The sequence below is a fragment of the Anabrus simplex genome, chromosome 2 (genome assembly GCF_040414725.1).
Source record: "Anabrus simplex isolate iqAnaSimp1 chromosome 2, ASM4041472v1, whole genome shotgun sequence".
NCBI lineage: Eukaryota > Metazoa > Arthropoda > Insecta > Orthoptera > Tettigoniidae > Anabrus > Anabrus simplex.
Genome location: NC_090266.1, coordinates 710399750 through 710420939, shown reverse-complemented (window position 1 = coordinate 710420939; position 21190 = coordinate 710399750). Strand labels below are relative to the sequence as shown.

Below are 21190 nucleotides of genomic sequence, written 5' to 3'. Positions count from 1 at the left end.
TAGTCCTCTTTTCGGATGAATCACGTTTTCACTAAAGTTCACGCTAAAATTTTCCAACTGCCGTGCTGAGTGGCTCAGACTGTTGAGGCGCTGGCCTTCTGACCCCAACTTGGCAGGTTCGATCCTGGCTCAGTCCGGTGATATTTGAAGGTGCTCAAATATGTCAGCCTCGTGTCGGTAGATTTACTGGCACGTAAAAAGAACTCCTGCGGGACAAAATTCCGGCACCTCGGTGTCTTCGAAAAACCGTAGTAGTTAGTGGGACGTAAAACAACTAGCATTATTATTATTATTATTATTATTATTATTATTATTATTATTATTATTATTATTATTAAAATTTTCCAATACAATCTAACCTTTTCAGTGCCAAATAAAAATACATTATTTGAAAATGAGTAGTTACGTGTCCGTACCATGTCCACAGAAACAGATAGCATTCAAAGTACTGCCTGGGATTCTGGCCTGCCTCTGCACGGCCGGGATTCTTCACTACGGAGGTGCGTGCTTTTATCACTTCAGCTAGGACGATGCCTAGCACCGGTAGGAAGTTCGCAGTCTGTTCATAGGATTCATGTACGCTTTCTGCTGTAACGTATTATTCGTAGCTGTGATTGTTTCATGCATTCATTAGCTTCTATAATTGAATTACCAGCAAAGTTTAAATATGATTTGGATCTGAGTAGCGTGCTTGTCCTCTTCAATTAAATTTTGGTTAGTAATTATTTTCATTGAATATCTCATCACAAGTACAACTGTTAATTCAATTTGGATACTGTAATCCTTCATAACACACAATTCTCTGATGTTCTTGTTACACCCTTAGCGCCGTGATGAACGAGTATTGGATAATATTCCGCTGCAGGTGTAGCTCAAGGGTGCTTCTGACAGAGCGATAACCCTGAGCGATGTAGAACTTCGCGATAAGTGGCAGCAACTCAACCAACCGGAATCGGAGCTTCCGCCGCCTACCCTTAGTCCCACGTCACTCACGCCCTTGCGAACACAGAAGACGACAGCTTGTTTGTGAAGGTATTTTACCTTTGTGTTTAGGTAACATTTTTAGTTGAATTTTCTTAAGGTCCATATTTCCTCCGGCCCTCAAATAAAAGAAACTATAGCAGTTATCTCAACAAACCGGACTGCCTGTAATGAAAGCAAGACCTGTGTTACAATAACATTCTATTGTTTTTTGCTCTTTATATCGATGGCTTACTTCTAAAACCTCGTATCTCCCAATGCACTTCCTATCCATTTTCTTCCTTAAGACTGGCCACGCTTTCCAGCCACATATGGATTTACAGTCCACGAGAAAAATTTGCGTTGTGTTCATTTTCCTATGGTAACGTGTAAAGGAAAATGAACATTAAATACGTTAAACTGTGGGAGTGCCTAAATTCGCCATAAAAACAACATCCCTACAATACTGTATGGTAAGGTCCATTTTCCTTTACACGGTTGCACAGGAAAATGAACACCACGAAAAAGGTTCTGATGGATTGCATATAAATATGTGGCTGGGAGGCGTGACCAGTGTTAAGGAATATAATGGGTAGGAAGAATATTGAAACATACGAGGTTTTAGAAGTAAGCCGACGATATGGTGTCCTTTCTTGGCTATTGCGGTTAATCCGACTACATTTTTACTAAACATTCTAGATTTCGTATCCCTGGATTTAACATTTCAACACAGTGACCCCTAAGTCCCCAACTGTAACGTAGGAATCAGTCGTCAGGTCTATCATGTGGGATTTATTATGGTCTAAACGTCTTGTAATTTGCCATTTATAAAAATGCTTTCGCTATAATGTTCTTTGAACTATGCAAAGATAGACGGTGCAAATCTGGTCTCTAAATTTATTTAATAATGTCAAGTAGAACTGGTGCGGTGGTCACATTCAGATCCACGTCCTGATTATATTAAATTAAGCCTGTTTTACCGATTAGTTAAAGAACAGCTTTCCTATATCTTCTCTTTCTTGCTTCAGACACTTTGTAGGAAATAAGGTTTCAACAGTCTCGTCCTCTAAGTTCAAGAGTGTCAGCACAGGAATGATCACGAACTACTGCAGCCTGGTCCCCGGCAGCTATCAGAACTGGGTGTCATCAGGTCAGACAGACACCTTCACTATCACTTTAATTGAAATAAATCGCCCAAATTTTTTAATCAGTCAGATCCACAGTTGTCCTAATGAGGGTGAATTCAATATATTGGAGACTACAGACAAGTCTTAAATGTATGCTAAGGATATAATACGAAGACTTGCTACATGAATGTGAAAGGTGTTCATTTAATCACCAGCGACAACTGGTTGCGAACAGGCATCGTGCTGCTGTGATAATGCCAAGCCACACTCAACCAACCGCTAGCATGACTTGTTACAGCATTACCATTGCGAGGTACTGGATCCTGAAACCGGTTAATATATATATATATAGACCATTGGAGAAAACCTTAAATCTGGGTGAATGGATCACGCATTACAGATAGTGACGTTTTAAGATTACATTAGGGAGATAGTGGGCTCTAAACAGCACTAAAAATGGTTTTTCGTAGTTCTCCCTTTCCAAACCGGGCAAATGTTGGGCGGTTGCCGTAATTATGATCATGATTGCAACTTTCTTATATTAGTGCCTTCCCTATCTCAGTGTTGCCGGATCCTAACTGTTCAGTCCGATGTTAAACAGCTAGGATAAAAAGAAAGAGGAAGAAAGATTTGGAAGAAAAAGAATTACCAACTGATCGTGACATATAGCGGGCCATCGTGTCATGACGTCAAGCACATATCCTTGATTTCTTCTATACCGCGAAGGATGACTTGGTATGCTTAGGGCCGATTGTATGAACCATCTGATCTTAGATCAGAGACAAAATTGATCTCGGTTCACGCAAAACTCGGACATTTGAATTTTATAAACGTTAATCTGAGATCAATTCGCACTGAACTAAGATCAACTTCGACAGGACAAATTACTCTTATCAACCTCTTTGATTTCAGATGGAGTTGTTTTCTATTTGAGATACAAGAACAACTAATTTTAACAAAATATTACCTGTATTGTTAGGATAAATGATAAGAAAATAAACTAAAGTCTAACCTCATACATTGCTAGCTATATTTGTCCGTAAATAGGCAATATTACGCTTCTTACTCCAGTGTAATGTAATAATTCAATAACATAACCTCGATAAATTGCTTACGTTATTATCTTATCTCGTTCGTATTTTACAGATGTCTGATTACTCTGATTTCTTTTTTTTTTTTTTTTCAAGTTGCTTTACGACACTACTGCATTTACAGCGATATTGTGCAAGACGAATGCTGCAACTATGATTAGCAGAACACGAGGGAACTTCACTCTTAGCCCCATACTGAGAAAAGGGAACCGTCTTTTCACAACCCCAAATGTTCTTTCTATTGCTGACCTGGTTGCTTTATGGGTTCGATTATAAGCTCGCTCTGCAGCTGTTTCGGCATGAAGTACTGGTACTGGAGTCAGCAGGTAACGACAACACTAATAGCCATTGTCTCCCAGGAGTATGCCTTCTGGAATGCCGCCTGTTTCGAACTGTGCATGCACTCGTGAATTAATGAAGATATTGCTATCGTGAGCATATCCTGGCCATCTTGCTACGATATTTACTATTTAGGGACCTGATCCCAGCATCACAAATAACGTGAACATTTAACGAAAACCATCCCATAAACTTCTGCGTTATCGCCCCCAGGAGATATTATAGGTATGTGGGTACTATCTATAGCGCCTATAACACCAGTGAAGTGTTGTACATCGGACAAAATCGCGCATGATTTTCTTCACGTCAATTTGCTCGGAAGGCATTTTGATAAACTCGTGTTTCAGTGCAGCAATAAGGTTAGATACACGATGAATGGCTCTGCAGACTATCGCTGCGTCTACATGCTGTAAATCACCAAGGACTAACTGAAAACTTCCCCTGGCAAAGAATCTCAAAGTTAGTAACAACATGTGCACTGGAGACAAAGGTTTCTCTTCGTAGGTTTAAGTACAATATCACGCAACGTGAGTTCTAGCTGTTCCACGGTATGTTTTCCCAAGCGATACGTCAATTTAAACTTCTTATCACTTAATTATCTCATTGGATTTCCTCTTTCACAGAACACACCGGGAGCCCGACGAAATTCATCATTTTCATCATAAGAAGATATCATCAGAGTTGCAGTCGCTTAAGTGAGGCCAGTATCCAGTATTCGGGAGATAGTAGGTTCGAACCCCGCTGTCGGCAGCCCTGAAGATGGTTTTCCGTGGTTTCCCATTTTCACACCAGGAAAATGCTGGGGCTGTACCTTAAGGCCACGGTCGCTTCCTTCCCACTCCTAGCCCTTTCCTGGCCCATCGTCGCTTTAAGACCTATCTGTGTCGGTGCGACGTGAATCAAATTGTAAAAACAAAAAAAAAAGTATGGAAGCGACACTCCAAGTCCACACTATGTATTACACGTGTGTTGGACTTGTGTAAATATATGCAGTGAGAGGTCTTGTTATAATATTCCTTAAGCTTTGCTCCTCTGACATTTTGTTGACTGGAACTTCGCTGGCCTTTATCAGGCAACGTCACACTGTCATTTAGGATACATATTTTTAGCGAGATATATACTGTATATGAAGTCACTCAAGTAATAATTTGGGCGAGAAAATCGCTCCTTATCGCTGTTATATCGTTATCATCAAGGATCGGAAGGTCAAGTCCTGCACGCTTCGAACAGCTAACGCTTATTTTTATTTCGCGTGTGAACTCCGTGGTGGATAGATTGCGTGCGGGCTCTGCATTAGTAGAATAGACTTACACACTGATTAAATAATTCCTGTAACAAGGGCGCAGAAACGAGTTGCTTTACGTCGCAAAGGAATACTGAGCCAAGAACCAGCCATTGCTGTGCTTGCGACACGAACAGTAGAGGAATTAGGTTTAATATTTGCTTCTACTAGAGGCAAGGCGTGAATGTAATGGTCGTAATCGCCGCTGACACTTTTCAACATAAAAATAAAATATAGTTTTACGAATCTGTATTTAAAATGTATAGCTCTGCGTAGCACTGCGAATTGAAGGTTCAGTGTTCGTGTGAAGCACCCCGTACCATACTGCTCAAATCTTTAAGTGCAGCGTGTGGAGACCATCTGTTTTTAATTCAAAGGCGCGTTGCGTGCACACCCTCAACGATATCTCTGCTGGGCGTAGAGAACCGGGGGCAAAGAAATGTCGCACGTAAGGATCCCTAGTGTAAGCGTTACTCAATAGCGATTGTGCCGTCTGAAAATTGAAGTGAAGTTTTTGTTTGCATTTTATTCTGTATATCAAAATCGTAGAAGCTAACAGTCACCCCCTTTTGTCCTTTAAAACAACGATCATCCATTATCTACAAGATTAATGAAATTATACTTCATCAGCTGTGCTACGTGCTTCAGACAGTGGAGCACTGGCTTCCTGAGACCAAGGTGGTAGGTTCGATCCCGGCTTAGTTTGGTAGTATATGAAAATTTTTAAAATACGCCAGCCTCTTCTCGGTACGTTTACTGACTCGTGAAAGAATTCACGGAGGACAAATTTCCGCAACCTCGGCGTTTCCAAAAACTGTAAAACGTGGTTAGAGGGGTCATAAAATAAGGAATACTATAATTATATTTTATATCAGACTCCTTGGCTGTACGATCAGTGTTGCGGCCTTCGGTTCAGAGAGTCCCGGGTTCGGTTCTCGGCCGGTTCGAGGATTTTAATCGCGTGTCATTAATTCTTCTGGCTCAGGGATTGGTTGTTTGTGTTTGTCCCAACACTCTCCTTTTCATATTCGGACCACTACAGAAACACGCAATTGTGATTTCTGATTACATTCCTCCAGATAAGATTGGGGTTTGGAAGGGCATTCGGCCAAATACACATGTGCAATGTCAGCACTAGGCTGGTTATTTTATGATATGCGTTTCTACGTTTAATATCGGAGATACGCGTGATGTGCGTAAGAATTGCACAATATTTATTTATGACCATGTCTGTAACAGAGTTCCACTCCAATTACAACAGACATTACAAAATATAGTACAATAATATATATTGCAAAACAGAAAAAGATCGCGAAAAATTAAGAACAGATTCTTAAACAAATTTAGAAGAAAACATGACAAAAACAATAGGTTATATACAGATGAGGATTATATAGTGCTGCAATTGCTGGCTCCAGATTACATAAGAAGGAAGAACTAAAACTATGTGCAGGCACACACATATGCGAACAGATCAGGTGCATGATTAACAGTGTAAAAATAATATCTCGAAGTTTATAGACAATTGAATTCCATTTGGATTATTGAGTTACATGGAGTTACTAGACCAATAAGTAGGAATTAATAGACTCTTCAAACATTCTTAATTTTTCTGAGTTTAATTCTGCAGGTAAGTCAGTCATTTAGAAGGCAACGAACATGGTAGGGCCTATATTAAAGCAGGCACGCTCACTCCACAAGTTTCAAATTCAAAAATTAATAATAATAATAATAATAATAATAATAATAATAATAATATGTTAGACAAGCGATCTGTTTCAACTAAACTAACAAACACTCCACGCTTGGCCATTGGCTTTCATCATTCTGTGGTGAATGCCGAGAAACTAAACTTCTTTCACGTAAACGCAGTGATGAGTGGGTTTCTGAAATTTACTGCATAGTTACTTAATTTCTAACAGCTTTTACCTTAAGACTGTTGTTGGCAAAATATAATTATCGACCAACGTCGTCTTGCTGTCAAATAAAAATGAGATTCGTTGTTTTCTCCCGGAAGTGGTGTTACGCAGCTTCCAAAGCACGCGATATTAGTCCACGTTTTCGCGAAGCAAGACAGGAGCTGACGATTGTGGTGGTGTGCAGTGTTCATATTCCTCAGCTATTCGTTCAGAACAACGAAAAGACATGCATCTTATAGAGCTTATTAACTCTCTCCATTCCAGTGCATTGCCGGCAATTCATAAGAATGTTTTATTTTTGCTGGTGGCTTAACGTCGCACTAACACATCGAAGGTTTTCGGCGACGCAAGGATTGCCTGGTATGAAAATGGAAACGATGGGAAAACAGCTTCAGGGCTGGCGATAGTGGGATTAGAACCCACCATCTCCCGAATGCAAGCTCACATATACGCTATCCAAATCGCACGGCCCATAAGAGGTTTAAGGGCGTGATAGTTTCATACCATCGTCCATAACTTTTTGCTTAGGCTCCCGCCCTTCAGATACAAGCGACAATGTAGAAATTAAGGCAAGTTCAAATTATTTTCAATATCATGGATCCGATCCTGGCTTAGGTCATTGGCATTTGAGGGTGTTTAATTGCGAAAACTCGCATCCAGTTTCTTCCAGCACGATACAGAATCCCTGTGAGAGAAAATTCCGACACCTCGGCTACACTTAAAGGGAGTCATGACTGACATGTTGCGATTTTTTAAAACCAAAAATTCGAATTTTCAATTTCAACCTTGAAAATCCCCCAATTCTTCCTTTTCCAAATACTGCTCTCAGTTTTTTCCTAACGTCATTTTTAAAGCCCTAAATTCCGGATTTAAAGCGTAGTGGTTCAGCATACACAGAACAAGCTCTCCCTTTTCTCTCACGCACTCACACACTCTCAAAGTTCTTTCGGACTATCATTTCAACAATGCCGCTGGAATATACAGGGTGAACCGAAATCCGCGCATTCGGGCATCGCGGGGCGACTCCTCACATGTCAGCAATAAAAAAATGTCTCTGACAAAAGTTCGTCCTGCGAGTATATCCGGCAGAAAAAGAGAGAAAGAGTGGCAATCTGGCAATACTGTACCCACATGTAGGGTAACTACCTCTGTCAGTACATATTAGTCGTACTGTACAGTTGGTGCAGTGGATAGAGTTTAGGGTTAGCATGCAGGAGGTCGAGCGGTCGATCCTGGGTTGAGGCGTATGTTTTTTTTCGTAAATGTAGTCCCAAGTGGTATGGTAATCGTCAACAGCGAATAAATTCACGCCCACGACGCGACGCGGAAAGGGCGTCTTTCAAAGCTGACCAATGAAAACGACTGTTCGTCCATTTTTAGGATCGTAGTATTTGAGTGCAAATGGTTTCTAGAGGACCCGCTGCAATCGCTGTTTCAATCGATTTTATATACCATTAAAATTTATCAGCTCTTTGCCATGTATATAATGCTTCTTGCGACAGTTCTTATCGGATTCACCTGAAATTTTCAGAGAATGTTTGAATATGTACAGGAATTAAAAGTACTCGTGTATATCATTATCTGTTGAATATCACCTTAATATTTTTACACCTGAAACAGTTCGAAACTAGATTTTTGCATATTGAATAATAATGAAAAATTGTCAATTATATCTCCAATACATTAAATCTGACTGCAAAACCCGGTGTTGTTTCTAAATGAAAATGAAAACCTACAACCTGTTTTCCAGTCATTGACCGGGTCAGGGATGTAATGAATGAATCATATATAGGCTATTATTACGATGGGGTCGCCACTCCCAAAGTGATACATTAATGAATGATAGATGCTACGAAATGAGAATGGAGAGTGTTGCTGGAATGAAAGATGACAGGGAAAACCGGAGTACCCGGAGAAAAACCTGTCCCGCCTCCGCTTTGTCCAGCACAAATCTCACATGGAAAGACCGGGATTTGAACCAGGGTATCCAGCGGTGAGAGGCCGACGCGCTGCCGTCTGAGCTACGGAGGCTCCTTTGTTTCTAAATATTAGACTATTTTTCACAAGACTGGAAAATTATAGCCCCACCAAAGAAATGAAAACTGTTCCGCAAGGAGGATTTTTTATAAACATATAAAAATAAAAAAGTCAATAATTTTGCAACCAATTAACTAATCAACTCCAAATATTTTGTGGGACTATATCTTACAAATATGTGTTTGTGTTTTAAATTTGTTTGTGATAAGTGGTAAATTGTAGAAGGGCGTCTCCGAAGACCTTAAAAAGTAGTTAGTGGGACGTAAAACAAATAACATTATTATTATTAAATTGTAGAAGTTTAAAATTTGTCTTGACTCCCTCTGAATCTGTAGGAATTCAAGGGACATTAGCAAATATTACCTTATTTACTCAAGTGTCCAGGCCAGTGGTCCTCAGAGTGGGCTGGGGAGGGGGGTGGTGACGCAGAGGCAAAGGGATGCAATTATGATTGAAATTCATATAGCGTTACGCAGTTTCATGTCGTTTTTTGGAGAGTTATTCCTGATTTCATTTTCTTAGTACAGTGAATCCAGACAGGAACTTCCCCATTCCTATTCAGGCTAGAATACTTCTTACGGCTTCACTAGTACTGACCAGCAGAGGCTGGCAACTAGACCCTGCCAGCACCAGTTCAGAGACTGAAATTCCCGGTCGGGAATCGAACCCAGTGCCCTTGATATGATTGCCACAACGCAGACCATTAAGTCAAGGAGTCGGTTCATTATTAATAATTGGACAGATAGGCCCAAACAGAAGATATCATGAACCCAATTTTTGTGCAAAATATAAAGTAGTCGGAAGGAAGGAAGGAATGAAGGGACAGAGGAGGTGCTTGAAATGTTACGTTCCAGAAGGAGGAGGGGTGACATAAGTTTGTGGGCCACTGTACTAGGCAGACCCTTGAGTGGATGAGTATTCTTGCAATTTGTTACCCGAATGTTTGCTCAACTTCTCTCAGAAATTACCCTGGTACATTCGAGGACAGAGGTATGTGACTCCAGCTACACACAAACTGCAGAATACAGAATGAGGTTGAGAAACTGATAATTCTCTTCATATTATACAGTATACCAAGCAAGCAGCTATGCGGTTTGGGCCACGTAGCTGTCAGCTTCCATTCGAGAGATAGTGGGTTCGAAGTCCACTGTCGGCAGCCATGAAGATGATTGTCCACGGTCGCTTCATTCCCACTCCGAGTCCTTTCCTATCCCTTAGTCGCCATAAGATATATCTCTGTCGGAGCGACGGAAAGCAAATTGTAATTATATTCCATATATGAACAGAGGTGTGATAGTGATAGTTTCCAAAATAAACTTTTCACTTATCGGAAATTCCGTTTAGAAATAGGTAAAAAATACGACCGTCTGTTTTTTAACAGTGAGCAATGTCCAAATAATTTTTTTTGCCCATGTGAAGTTCTCTTAAAACAGAAAGCAAATACAAATTTTTGCTTTCTTACAAACAGAAAACAAATACACATTTTCGCTACTTCGTCCGCGATTGCTGTCTTTTCTGCAGTACCCTGAGTAACTCTTAAGAGGGGTGGTCTCTTTCTCGAAATTACTCGACTTCCCGACAGAAAATCGAACCTGCGTTCTTTAGAGTGAACTCTATCCAGATTACTGCAAACTTAGGAGTGAAATTGGGTAAAGTAACGTGGAAATGCAGTATTGGTAAGAAAACTCTGATCTAAATGTGCGAGTGGCCTTCATGATAAATAGTATGTGTCTCGGGCGAGCGACGAGTGTTGAATGGACTCCCATTAATGACCCGAGCACTCACAGTACCTTGCTTGGAGTAAAAAAGCTGTTCCATGTGTACGCGAGAGAAGAGACCAGGCGAGTCTGTGCTACTTCTATGCGGTCATCGCTGGAATGTTAAATCGAGATTCGCAGAATCCGTTCGTAGCTGTCACTGGATAAAATATTGGACTTAAATATGTCGGAGGAATCTGCGAATGAGCTCCTGATTTTGAGATTGTATTTGGCTGATGGCTTTAAAAGTGACCCGATTTCAGCTCTCCTGCTGAGCAGTTATCGCCCAACCTTTAGATTATTGGCCATTTCTAACGAAAGTTACAGCGTTTATATCGCTAAATCTATCCAGAGTACTACAAACTTCCGTCGTAAATCTCAGATTGGCCGTGCAGTCAGCAGAGCCTTGTACTGTAGCAGAGACTTGTCGAAGTCCTGACACAAGAATCCCTTGCTGGCTGAAGTTTCGCATACTTTGAAATGTTTATCGTTTTAGTTTAGGTATGGTCTTGGGTGGTTGTATTCATCAGCCCCGGTAATATACATAATTGTCTCATGGCCCATGTTACTGATTTATCTGTAGTGTGTGCATGATTTTAAATTCATTTGAAGATAGCTGGCGTAACTGGCACGGTCGTTCGGTCGTCCTGCTCTTCTCAGGATAGAAAGTACAATCCCAGCTGAGGTGGGTGGCATTTTGAGGGCGTTTGATAAAGCCGTAAGCAGGTAGTACAAATGTCAAATGCAATTTTAACTTACATTATAATATTAGAGGGGAAACGCCTGAAGCCTGTCAACATTTTGTCAAATAATGAAGTAGGAAATACAGTGCAGTTAGTTAGCAGCTCGTCTCCAATGTCCAACGTTGCGGAATCGAATCACAGCACAATTCATTGTCATTTCTTCTTTCCTTCTTTGGCCTTTCCCATTTTTAGGGGTCAGCACTAGGCCAGATTTTGCCTAGTTGAACTGTCAGCTGCCTTTCCAAACGCCAACCCTATGTGGAGGGTTGTATTCACTAATGCATGTTTCTGTGGTGGTTGTTAGTGTAGTATGTAAATGAAGACGATCACAAACACCCAGTCCCGGAGCTAGAGGAGTTCACCATATGCAGATAAATTCTCAGAACCAACCAGGAATTGAAACCAGGGCTTTCTGGACTAAAGGCCAGTACGGTGACCATTCCTTCCAAGGAGCGGCAGTCCATCGATGTTTGAGTGGTTAAATGAGTAGAATCCATCCCTTTATTACGTTCTGCCTACACCGGGATTGAACCGCTCACCCTTGAGCATCAAAGTCGAGCGCCTAATCAACTACTCTGCGCAGTCTTATTATTGCTACTCTAATGGGGACAGGCGTGGCTGACAGGATCGGTGCTTGATCTTAGCTGCGGGCCGTTCGAGTCCGTCGAGCGCACGCACGTGTGTGTGTGTCTTTAGATCAAAGTTAATTGTAGTTTCAGTCTAAAGCTGTAAACTATGTAGGCCGGCAGCCTCGTGAACCGGATATGAATAAATTGATGTCTTAGCGATCAGGTATTATGTTATACGCCAGTACTGTATCATTTCGGCTAAATTCATTGGCACCCCAGATAACTGTTTCTATCTCAGGGGAGATCGGTAGCATGTGTGTGTGTGTGTTTAAATGTGACAGCTTCGTTATATTGGTACGATAAACGAATCACAATAAGAACAAATCTGTGACACATACAGCCCATTCCAAGAACGACTGCTGCTTACCGCTTGGATATTGGAGTGTCATGTGGTCAGCGTGATGACATCCGCAGCCGTATTGCTTGCATTATCTGCTCCTCGGTTAAGCTTATGAGTCTCGGTAACATACATTCCTGCTTCTCAGTCCAAGATGAGAATCCTTGGACAAACTGACAATCGATCATGGGGCCCCTAGGTAAGAGGCACGCATGCCACTCCCACAGCAGGCATTGGCAGTTAAAAGTTTACTACAGGAGGGGAAATCTGATACACGGCGTCTGTTAGAAATGTTAGCAGTTCCAACGATTATTATTATTATTATTATTATTATTATTATTATTATTAATGAATTATTAATTAATAGTAATGTTACTTTGCATTACGTCCCGCTGACTACTTTTAACGTTTTCAGAGACGCCGAGGGGCCGGAATTTAGTCCCGGAGGAGTATCTTTACGTTCCAGTAAATCTACCGACACGAAGCTGACGTATTTGGTTCAAATACCACCGGACTGAGTCAGGATGGAACCTGTCAAGTTGGGGTCAGAAGCCCAGCGTATTAACCATCTAAGCCGCTCAGCCCGGCTATTATTACTGTACTATTATTGTTCTTAATCTTATTATTACTATATTATTATTTATTGATTCTACATCTCATAAATTACTTTCGCGGTTATGGGAGACGCCGAGTTTCCGGATTTTTTTTCTCGCGGGAGTTTTTAACCTATGTGCCAGTACATCTTTCGACACAAGGATGGCGTATTTGAGCACCTTCAAAGACTGCCGGATTGATCCACTATCGAATCTGCCAACTTGGTCTCAGAAGGCCAGTGTTCTACTGTCAGAGCCATTCATCTTGGCTTTATTTATTTATTTATTTATTTATTTATTTATTTATTTATTTATTTATTTATTTATTTATTTTAGGAGAATAATTGACTGGAGCATGAAGGGTAAGGGTGAGAGAATACCAAGTTTGCAAAGGTTACACTTCTAAGCGAGGCCATCGAGCTAATTGCGGATAGAGAGTTGTAGAAGTACATACAGTTGTTAATTTACAGAGGCTTTCAGAGTGAACACTGAAGGGTTTCACAGCCGATACTTAATATGTATGTATTTGTTTTATAATATCACCAAAGTTTACGTACAAATATTACAAACCTGATGCTAGAACAGCGGTATGAACAATCCTATGCGCTCACAGAATGCAACCCGCAAGACAACTGAGGACAGGGGAGCTGTGGAATGAAGAGGAATTTTGCATATACCGATATTACTAGCGACGCAAGTAGCTAGCAAGTCACGTTCACACACGTATTTATTTCCTTCACGTTACTAAAATTTAAGCGATAAGGGCAAGGGGTGGAGATTTTCAGCCAGAATGTGCTTTAAGATCAATGTTTACGGCTATGGTCGGAAGGCAACGTTTGAGTCCAGAGTAGGTCGATATGTTAAAGCCTCTGCTCCCGAGTGCACATGGACTCTGACTACGGGGAGTTGATATTCTTTCAAATTGAGTTGCTGTAGTTTCCCGATTTCCCTAGACCATGCGATTTGGCCGGTGCGGTTATGGTCGCGTAGCTATGAGCTTGCATTCAGGAGATGTCGAGTTCGAATCCCACCGTCAGCAGCCATGAAGATGGTTTTCTATGGTTTACCATTTTCACACCAGGAAAATGCTGGGGCTGAACCTTAATTAAGACTACGGCTACTGCCTTCCCGACCCTAGCCCTTTCCCATCCTTGCGTCGCCGAAAACCGTCGATATGTTAGTGTGAAGTTAAACTCCTAGCAAACGAAGAAAGTATTTCCCCAGATAAATACATGGTTATTTCTAGAGTCTGTCAATGATACCTTCAGTGACAATTTAACAAATGTATATAAATAAAGTTATATCAGACAGATTGGAAATACTCACTGACCGGCTGCTTAACTTAATTTCTTGACGCACCCATTCACTTATAAAGTCTGCGGTTCTGAATGCTGGCACTGGCGGTTGACATGTAAGGGTGGTTAAATATCAGAGAGCAGTGTCAGTAGAGTTAATATATTTAGTGGCATGTGTACAAAATCCCTGCTCAGAGTGAGACTCTGGCAGTTCGGTTTGTTTGTCAAGCTACAGGAATGGAACGAATTTTAAGTATATTATTATTTTTTGCTATTGGCTTTACGTCGCACCGACACAGATAGGTCTTTTGGCGACGATGGGACAGGAAAGGGCTAGGAGTGGGAAGGAAGCGGCCGTGGCCTTAATTACGGTACAGCCCCAGCATTTACCTGGTGTGAAAATGGGGAAACCACGGAAAACCATCTTCAGGGCTGCCGACAGTGGGATACGAACCCACTATCTCCCGAATACTGGATACTGGCCGCACTTAAGCGACTGCAGCTATCGAGCTCGGTATTATTATTATTATTATTATTATTATTATTATTATTATTAGTATTAGTATTAGTATTAGTATTAGTATTATTATTATTATTATTATTATTATTATTATTAAAACACACTAAATGCACAACTGAAACTAGAAGAACTAAAGGAGTATAAAAATAGCATCATGTTGTCACAGTGTCGATCCATCAGACCTAACCTATACGAGTCGTCCTTACTCAAGGAGAAATATCGAACTTAATGTTACATTGATATGGATTTCTACGTTTCATTACGTCTAACTCGCTTTACACTTTGGCTAGGATTTCAGGGGAATTTCTGAAATTATTATAACTTTTATCATTCTTGCCAGTTCATTTTCGGAGATGACGTTGATCATCACATTCATTTTTTTTTTGAGTAGCGTTTGTCAGTTTCCTTCTGAAGGAATGCAAATAAAGGAACGTGGTAATTATTAATTTTGTGAAATTTGGTCAATTTAAGGTTGCACATACTCACTGCATATACAGACGATATATTCTAAAAAATTCGTCATTTGAACTCGAGGATAAAAGCAGCCTGACGTTCAATTTTACGAGAAAACAATTTTAAAAAGTGCTCGACTCTAGTGTATGATATTTTAACTATGAATCACGAGCCTGGGCCTTGGATAGTTTTGACTGAAAACTTTTGCCTTGAACTAGGACTGAAACAGGTACTCCTGGACTTGAACTGAGGTACTATCGCAGAACGTAAAACTTCATATTTGAAAGATGAAGCATTTCTCTCCCAACGTACAAGTTAGCCGCGCGGTTAGGGTCGTGCAGCTGTGAGCTTGTATCCGGGAGATAGTGGGTTCGGGGGCTGAACCTTAATTTTTTTAGCGGCCGTGGCCTTAATTAAGGTACAGCCCCAGCATTTGCCTGGTGTGAAAATGGGAAACCACGGAAAACCATTTTCAGGGCTGCCGATAGTGGGGTTCGAACCTACTATCTCCCGAATACTGGAAACTGGCCGTAATTAAGCGACTGCAGCTATCGAGCTCGGTGAACCTTAATTAAAGCCACGACCGTTTCCTTCCCATTCCTAGGCCTTTGCTATCCCATCGTCGCCATAAGACGACATATGTGTGTCGGTGCGACGCAAAGCAAGTTGCATTTCTTTCACCTCACGAATGTAAATTAATACACTCAATCGCGAATTTTGGTGTATTTTTCACGATGTGGGTATTTTAAACGCCGGCCCCGCAGTGTAGTGTTAGCATGCCTGCCCCTTACTCGGAGGCCCTGGATTCGATTACCGGCCAGGCCAGGGATTTTACCTGTATCTGAGGGCTGGTTTGAGGTCCACTCAGCCTGCGTAATTACAGATGAGGAGCTATCTGACGGTGAGATAGCGGCCCCGGTCTCGGAAGCCGAGAATAACGGCCCAGAGTATTCGTGGAGCTGACCACACACGGCAACTTATTTGCAGACCTTCTGGCTTAACAGCGGTCGCTTGGTAGGCCATGGCCCTTCGGGGTTTGGTTTTGGGTATTTAATACTCTGGAGAATGTATCCTTAAGAGAACTACGTTAATCCTGGCTTGCCATTGAATTGGCTGAAAGTACAAGGCGTGTTTTGAACTCTTCATCGCGGTGTAAGCTTACACACTCACATAATCACAGTTCACCGTCGGCAGCCTTGAAAATGTATTTCCGTGGTTTTCAACTTCCAAATGAAGTAAATGCTGGGATTGTAATTAAGGCGATGGCCGCTTTGTTCCCAGTGCTAGCGCTTTCCTTTCCTTTCCTTTCCTTTCCTTTCCTTGTGTCGCCGAAAATCTTACATGTTTTGGTGCGGCGTTAAACGGCCAGCAATGAAAATAAATTAAGGTACAGCTGGCGAGTTCGATTGTGAGCGAGGAGCGTTTTATTCCACTTTCCAATTACTACATCGGGGCTGAGTTTAATCTGCTTTATCTTCCCTGTCTATTTTAACTTTTCATCTTCCCGAGTCTCGAGGTCAACATTCATCGAGGAAAAATAAAGCATTTTATCTTCTCAGAGCACAGTAGTTAAAGTTCCGCTCTTTCTCACTCCACGCCTCAAAGAATAATAACGTCTCGTACTGACAGAGCTGGTAATAACTGCGTACTCGGTACCCCTAATGAGAATTTCAGTAACTCTTGTTGGGCTGCTAAGTGACGAAGATGGAGAAGAGAGGCAGAAGAACGAAAACTTCGAGAGAGATAAATAGAAAACAACAGAGTAAGCAGTGAGCTGCGAATTCACTGGAGGACCTAGGTCAGTAGCACATCGGGATCACAATTCCCTAGCCATTCAGTTGTGAGCTATTGAGAGAGTCTGAATTCGGAGAAAGGTGGCTGGCTGCTCTCCGCAGCTCGAATATCGTGTGACATTCAATGGCTCAGTGGTCTAGTCACTGGACTTTCAACCCGAGTACACTGGGTTCAAATCCTGGAGGCTTTGGTTGGGATTTTCACTAGACCAGTGCATGGCTGTGGCAGTTGATCTTAAACCTTCCACCAAGCCCTACATAGAACCTCAGTAGTCTGCCTATCCCATGGAAACATGGCAATGTAAGGTTGGAAAAGGCATTGAGCATAACAGAACACGAAAATTCATATGTTCACTGGTGCAGTCTGCAGAAAATGTGGATTCCCCTTGTCACTGTCTCATTTATATCCGTGAGGTTGCTGGAGCTCGTGAGATGTGGTAAATGCTGGGTGTGCGTGATAATCGAAGGGTAATTATTCTGCTGTTACATGTTGGGACTCATTATAGGGGAGAATGTCGTATTATAACCAAACCAAACCAAACCCCACGGCACTTAACACCCTTGAAAGGGCCTTGGCCTGCCCAGCGACCGCTGTTCAGCCCGAAGGCCTGCAGATTACGAGGGGTTGTGTGGTCAGCACGACTCATCCTCTCGGCCGTTATTCTTGGCTCTCGAGACCGGGGCCGCTATCTCACAGTCAGATAGCTCCTCAATTCTAATCACGTAGTCTGAGTGGACCTCGAACCAGCCCTCATTTCGAGAGAAAAATCCCTGACATGGCCGGGAATCGAACCCAGGGCCTCCGGGCTAGAGGCAGGCATGCTACCCCTACACCACGGGGCTGGCCAATGTCTTATTAGTTATACATAATCTGTGGTCGTGCTCTTCGATGAATCAGTCAGCCTTCGGGTTGATGAGAGGAGCTGAGCTAACCTGACCTGATCTGACCTACACTGGTAAATATGAAAACCTACAACCTGTTTTTTTACAACTTGTTTCACGTCGCACCGACACAGATAGGTCTTACGGCGACGATGGGACAGGAAAGGGCTAGGAGTGGGAAGGAAGCGGCCGTGGCCTCAATTAAGGCACAGCCCCATCATTTGCCTGTTGTGAAAATAGGATACCACGGTAAACCATCTTCAGGGCTGCCGACAGTGGGCTTCGAACCCACTATCTCCCGAATACTGAATACTAGCCGCACTTAAGCGACTGCAGCTATTGAGCTCGGTACAACCTGTTTTCCAGTCAGAGGCCGGGTCAGGGGTGGAATGAATGAAGCCCTCATCTTGCGGCGAGGATAGGAATTGTGCCAACTGCCAAAGCCTGTCGCACTCCTCTGGGACAATGATTGACTGACAGATGAAATGAAATGAAATACTGGAGAGTGTTGCTCGAATGAAAGAAACCGGAGTACCCGGAGAAAAATCTGTCCTGTCCCCACGTTGTCCAGCACAAATCTCACATGGATTCATCGGGATTTGAACCCACTGGTGAGAGGCCGACGCGCTGCCGTCTGAATCACGGAGGCTTGCTGGTACATACTCGACGCGAAATAGCAAATAAACTACATAAAGAGTTTTAATTTAATGCCGTGTGGTCTCCGGAGAGGCCTGATGCAGGTCTTTGCATTTGACTCCCGTAGGCGACCTGCGCGTCGTTATGGGGATGAAATGATGAAGAAGACGGCACATTCACCCAGTCCCCGTGCCAGGCGAATTGACGAATTATGGTTAAAAATCCCGACCCTCCCTGGAATCGAACCCTGGACTCCTGTGACCAAAGGCCAGCACGCTAACCATTTAGCCATGGAGCCGGACGAATAAAGAGATGAATGGCTGAGTGTCATTTAGCCTTAGGCGGTCTTTAAGAGGTTAATGGAACTCAGCAGAATTTTAAACACTCATATTATGTTACTAATAGTTTGAATACGCCCTAGCTCCCGAATTGGCGTCGTTATGAGTGAACTTCAAGAGCAGGGAGTAAATAAACTAAAATGTTTATAGTAATTAACAAAGATTTACAATAGTGACGAGTTCCTGATCGGGTATCAGCAACTAGGTCTTTTGTAGGGAAAACATGTTCTGATATTGTTCAAGTTTTGTTTTATTGCTCGGCCTGGATATTTCTAGAGAACCAGAAAACCAGATCTCACTTTCATGATTCAATGACCTGCTCGCCCCCTTAACATACTGTCCGAACAGACAGTTTCTTCGCACCTGCAATGTTGTCACTTGTTCTTGTGCTCGCACACACGAAGCAACATGGCATAACAAGAGAATCCTGGTGTTAGAGGGGACTTATTTCAGGGGCTAGTGCCACATTTTATCTTCACCCCCGTGCACGTGGTGTGTAATGAACTCGAGTTAACCTCCATTTAATTAATAAAAAAGTTGCTTTACGTCGCACCGACACAGATAGGTCTTATGGCGACAATGGGTAGGAAAGGCCTGGGAACGGGAAGGAAGCGGCCGTGGCCTCAATTAAGGTACAGTCCCATCATTTGCCTGGTGTGAAAATAGGATACCACGGGAAACCATCTTCAAGGCTGCGAACAGTGGGGTTCGAACCCACTATCTTCCGAATGCAAGCTGACAGGTACGTGACCCAAACCTCGCAGCCACTCGCTCGTTAGTTAACTTTCAGTAGGACGGTCAATTCCGGAACAACTTCTTCTCCCACTGCTTTTCCACACGCACTGCTGGGGTCTCAGGGTCGAACTATGTAGAGAGCACGTGTGGATTTGACCCTGTTCAACGGCCAGATGACCTTCTTGACACCAACCCTACGTGGAAGATTGTATTTACTATTGCGTGTTTATGTGGTCGTTGGTAGCGTGGTGTGTTGTGTATATGAGGAGTGCATTGGGAGAAAACACCTAGTCCCGAGGCAGAGAACTTAACCAGGCGTAGTTAGAGTCCTGGAGCAGGCCGGGAATAGAACCCAGGACCCTCTGGCCCGAAGGCCTCGATGGTGACCATTCAGCCAAGGAACTGGACTCCTATCAGAAAAAGTGACGTTGTTAACCGCCTACATGAATTTCAGCAATCCCGCAGTAGACAAACGCTGGGCTTATTTCTGATGGCGCCGATGACATTACAGTATTCGTATACAACCAGGTGAGACTTTCCTATCTGTCTGACTAACTTTACAAACATATTAAACTGGATTAAGTTGAAAAATCTGAATATCTGTATTTAAAATGGAAAATCTGAAAATTAACATTCATTAAATAAAATACACACTCGTCGAACCCTGTACTCACACTTACTTGTTACCTGCTTACTTACACATACGTTATTTGAAGGGCGCCAGCTGTCACTCAGTACAGCAATAATGGAATGAGACTCTTGACTATCTCTAGGGTGTGGGGTAATAAGCTTACTTTTGACAACATACCATATAAGTTCTGGGAAAAGGAGATTGGCGTTCGGTTTCCCCATTAATTTTGAGGTTAAGATATTTTACTGTCAATGAAATGAAACTATGAATTCGTTTGATAGAACAATATATATTCTTTAAATAATATATCAAAAAATAGTGAGTCTTGTTGTGATAAAACAGATGAGAATATGAAATTATGACATTGTAACTGAAAGAAACTAGGCATGAATTTGAATTCTTCTTGACCGGACATTTAACAATTTATACGAAATATTTCCCTCACTGATTCACTTGACTGTACCTTTAACACTTTGAGTGTAATTACGACGTAATCCATTGCTCTGGTGTTTACTGTAGATGTGTCACGCCTAACGTGGTGATACATACTTGCGACTGCTTCTTCTCCATATCATCTGACTTCTTTGTAAGTCAATATGGTATGACCTCTTGGCAGGTCCAGGGTTGCCCTCTCTGACTCCTTGGTAAGCCTTGCGTCCGCGTCTTCCACTAAGTGACGGACCAACCATTTGGTCTCACTCTCTCAATGACCAATAATTAATGGCTCACTGAGTCTTCTCCATCTCTCGTTCACACTCGTTGGCTGACCACCTAAGGCCTCTTGATCTAGTAGACTACTTCACTGTACTGCATCCGTATAAGTAATGACTGACGCTACAATATGGAGCTACCTTATATAGACGTTGGTTGACACAACTACGTAATCTCCAGAAATAACAATGACATACTCCCACCTACGCGACAGATATTACACACAGTGGTGAAATAGCCCCGCGGCGACGAGTCCGTGCGCTCATATCTAACTAAATACGATGACGTAGCCATGGAGTGGCGATGACTTGGCAGAATCGCCAGCAATATTGCACAATGCACCAACGTCATACCCAATCTCTGATATATACAACAATTCTCA

At 42.2% G+C, this 21190-nt stretch overlaps 1 protein-coding gene across 4 annotated transcripts in view; it reads left to right on the top strand.

Moving 5' to 3' along the window:
- CaMKI (Calcium/calmodulin-dependent protein kinase I) overlaps positions 1-21190 on the top strand; it is a 1265700-nt gene that overhangs the window by 733031 nt on the left and 511479 nt on the right. The gene's annotated exons all lie outside the window — the stretch shown is intronic.